At 38.3% G+C, this 4,330-nt stretch overlaps 1 long non-coding RNA gene across 1 annotated transcript; it reads left to right on the plus strand.

Annotated features, from left to right (window-relative positions):
* The first annotated feature begins 1,281 nt into the window (after positions 1 to 1,281).
* On the plus strand, positions 1,282 to 2,758 carry LOC126381708 (uncharacterized). Its single transcript, XR_007568939.1, has 6 exons — positions 1,282 to 1,557; positions 1,644 to 1,778; positions 1,863 to 1,997; positions 2,099 to 2,233; positions 2,321 to 2,447; positions 2,563 to 2,758. It is a non-coding gene; the product is annotated as an uncharacterized LOC126381708 (long non-coding RNA).
* The last annotated feature ends 1,572 nt before the right edge of the window (positions 2,759 to 4,330 follow it).

Raw genomic sequence — 4,330 nt, forward strand, 5'->3', positions numbered from 1 at the left:
ATACTTTTTAATAGAACACTGTTTCGCATGACACGGTTCCTCAAAAAACATAATATCGTGTATGAGCTAAACAAAAACTTAGGTTTTATATGGTTTTATGTTTTCCAGTGGATCTGGTTAGAGCCATGTCACGCTAAATAGCATTCTTGTCATTTCTTCTTTCCATCCTTTATATTATATTAAATAATATTTCATACTGTATTATTTCGTTCTTTAATTTAATGTGTTTTTAGTGCTTCTGAATGTGATTTTGTTTTAAATACTTAGCTTATTAGCATTCATCAGTATCCAAGAATTCATCATACCACTGCTAATCAATAAACAAACAACGGTTTTAGCGTTTAAATACCGAAAAAACACCTGCCTGTTCATTTATTACTTGTTTTATTAAACAGGAATTTGCATATCGATCGTTTTCAATTAACTTCGAACAGTTACTATTACACGTAAACTGAGCATGTAGTCTATCTACAGCAATATCGTGACCGCTGACTGCAGCTCTCCTTCTCCCTCCATTTCACTCCCAATCGACATTTTCACCTTTGCTGATATGATTACTCCACAGGATACCTCCATCCCCTGCATACCTGGTCGCTAGATTCGGCTGGCACGTCATATCGGTTTGACAGCCAACTCACGTAACTATTGTTGATCGATCCACAGTCCACTGAAGTGCCTACGATGAAGGGAACAACATGGACAGTTCTACTCCGAATTACTCCAACCCATGCGATGTTCATCCATGCGACAACCCACCTGATCTGAGTGGAACTTAACTGAAGCAAGAGAGTGATGCCTAATTCCATCTGCCAACTAGCTCCACTTCTCTCCCGTGCACCAGTCGCACCCACACCGACGTGTTCATCTTGCCAGTTTTCCTCACACCCGTCCACTTGTCTCTTGAAGATTGGCGTCCACAACACCAACGGTTGGTTAGGTCATGCAAGCATTGTTACAATTGATAAAAACACATATTTTCATTTAGTGAATGTGATAACCTGTACTAATAATTTGGTCAACTTAGCGATGATAACTCAATGTAAGTATTAACAAACTCGGTACGTGTTTGTTATTGTCAATAATATCTTTAAATTATACAACTCGCTTATGTTTGACAATTACTGAGTAATTGCTTTGCTTATTGCATGCTAATTGCTGAAAATTGCTTTTTATTTTAAATTCCTTAGCTAAAAATTGCTTTTTCTTTCACATTTCTCTGCTTATTGAATGACTATTGCTAACTCATTAGATAGAACCTACTTCTCATATAAGTAGGTGGATGCGGCCTCGATTAGCGGGGGAACCACATGAAAAAAAGCGAGCTACTGGGTGTACCTCCTGGGTAGTTTGGAAATCACCTAAAATATATATGTATATATTTATAAATAAAAGTTAATATATATAAATTAACATTATTATTTTTTAACAGGAAATGCACAATGCTAAAAACTGCGTAGGAGATTTTAATACAATAGTACTACCAAGCCTGATGTTGGCCGCTATTTCAATGAATGCAGCAGTGTGACAGCTAGCAATCAAAAGTAACAAGATATCGAGGTACGTTAAATGACGATCATGACCACTTTGGCAAAAACGTATCGCTATAGACTAAGGAAAAAAAATAATATATATTTTATTTACAGGAAATGCAGATGGCAATAAACTGTGTAGGAGTTCATGATTGCAATAGAATAAAATCGACCAAGCCTGAAGTCAGCAGCCCCTTCAATGAATGCAGCAGTGTGACAGCCAGCAATCAAAAGTTACAAGATATCGAGGTACGTTTCATGACGACCACGACTATTTTGGCAAAAACGTATCGCTATCGACTAAGGAAAATAAATTATATATTTTATTTACAGGAAATGCAGAAGGCAAAAAACTGCGTAGGAGATCATTAATACAAAAGTATTATATAAACCAAACCTGATGTTGCCAGCTCCTTCAATGAATGCAGCAGTGTGACAGCCAACAATCAAAAGTTACAAGATATCGAGGTACGTTACATGACGACCACAACTATTTTGGCAAAAACGTATTGCTATCGACTAAGGAAAATAAATTACATATAATATTTAATTATATGTTTTATTTACAGGAAATGCAGAAGGCAAAAAACTGCGTAGGAGATCATTAATACAATAGTATTATATAAACCAAGCCTGATGTTGGCCGCTCATTCAAAGAATGCAGCAGTGTGACAGCCAGCAATCAAAAGTAACAAGATGTCGAGGTACGTTACATGACGATCACGACCACTTTGGCATAAACGTATCGCTATAGACTAAGGAAAAAAATGTAATATATATTTTATTCACAGGAAATGCAGAGTGTAATAAACTGTGTAGGAGATTATGATTGCAATAGAATAAAATCGACCAAGCCTGAAGTCCTTCAAAGCACGCAGCAGTGTGACAGCCAGCAATCAAAAGTTACAAGATATCGAGGTACGTTACATGACCACCACGACCACTTTGGCAAAAACGTATCGCTATCGACTAAGAAAAGGATATTATATCTATACGTTATTATAAATAAATAATATTATTTTATTTTTAACAGGAAATACAGAAGGCAAAGAAGCAGATGTCATCAAAGAAGATCTTTGTTCCTGCAATGTTTCCGCAGACGATACATCCAACAGAGCGAAGTGGAAGGAAAAGACTCGGAATAAAGACCCCACCACCATATGGGAACAATGCAAGGGAGAGAGAGAGAATATAATGTTATATTTTTATTTTTTGATAACATAAAATAAACCAACAATATCCTACACATTTTTTTTATTTCTTTTTGTGTCTGTCTTAATAGTTATTACAAATCTGTGATGCGAAACAAACTATACGAAAACGTCAATCCACATACAACGCCCGCGAAGCTGCTTTAGCAGCGAGCGCACATAGCACCATCTAGTTATATTATATATAGCTACAAACCCACTGACTGACTGACTGACTGACATAGTTGTTCTCCCAGAAGGAGCGTCGGGGGGTCAAAATGATGTATGGGGGGTATGATCGGGACCTCTCGGTGAGTATGGGAAAACTTCCAGATCTTGGAAAACTGCTCCGCATCAGGGACACACCCTACAGTCTGGCGAAACTATCACACCTGGGACGATTCTTTTTTCGCAAAACCTATTTAATTCCTGGTCAAATTCAATTGTGGGTCAAAAAAAATCAAAATGGCGGAAAAACAAGATGGCCGCCATACTAAATTTTGTTGTTCCAGAAAATGTCTCGGGAGCAAAAACAATGTATGGTAGCGTAATCGAAAGGACATTTTGAGTATGTAAATACTTCTTGATCTTCAGGAACTGCTCCGCATCAGGGAGGCACCCTACGGCCTGGCGAAACTATCACATCTGGATCAATTTTTTTTTCGCAGGATGTATTTAAATCTTGGTCAAATCTATTCGCCGACGAAAAAAGTCAAAATGGCGGAAAAACAAGATGGCCGCCATACAAAATTTTGGTTTTTCCCGAAAATGCCTCGGGGTTAAAAATGAGGTATGAGGAATGTGATCGAAACGTCATGTTGAGTACGAGTATACTTCAAGGTTTTCGAAAACTGCTCCGCATCAGGGAGACACCCTACGGCCTGGCGAAACTATCGCACCTAGAACATTTTTGTTTTCACGATACCTATTTAAATCTTTGTCAAATTTTATCGCCGGTCAAAAAAAAACAAAATGGCCGAAAATCAAGATGGCCGCCATACAAATTTTTCGTTTTTCCTGAAAATGCGTCAGGGATAAAAAATATGTATAAAGTTTTTGATCGGAACGTCATGTAGAGTACGAGTATACTTCAAGGTTTTCGAAAACTGCTCCGCATCAGGAAGACACCCTACGGACTGGCGAAACTATCGCACCTAGAACATTTCTGTTTTCACGAAACCTATTTAAATCTTGGTCAAATTTTATCGCCGGTGAAAAAAAAAACAAATGGCCGAAAACAAGATGGCCGCCATATAAATTTTTGTTTTTCAGAAAATGTCTCGGGTGTAAAAAATATGTATAGGGGTGTGATCGGAACGTCATCTCGGAAAACTGCTCCGCATCAGGGAGACACCCTTCGGCCTGGCAAAACTATAGCAGCTAGAACTTTTTGATTTCACGAGACCTATTTTAGTCTTGGTCAAATTCTATCGCGGTAAAAAAATGGCGGGAAAACAAGACACGCGAGCAGCTTGCTGCGAGCGAACCACGCGACATCTAGTTATACTATATATAGCTGGAGACCCACTGACTGACTGACTCACTGACTGACTGACTCACTGACAGGGTTGTTCTCCCAGAAGGAGCGTCGGGGGGTCAAAATGATGTATG

Source organism: Pectinophora gossypiella, unplaced genomic scaffold (assembly GCF_024362695.1).
Source record: "Pectinophora gossypiella unplaced genomic scaffold, ilPecGoss1.1 Pgos_89, whole genome shotgun sequence".
NCBI classification, from domain to species: Eukaryota; Metazoa; Arthropoda; class Insecta; order Lepidoptera; family Gelechiidae; genus Pectinophora; species Pectinophora gossypiella.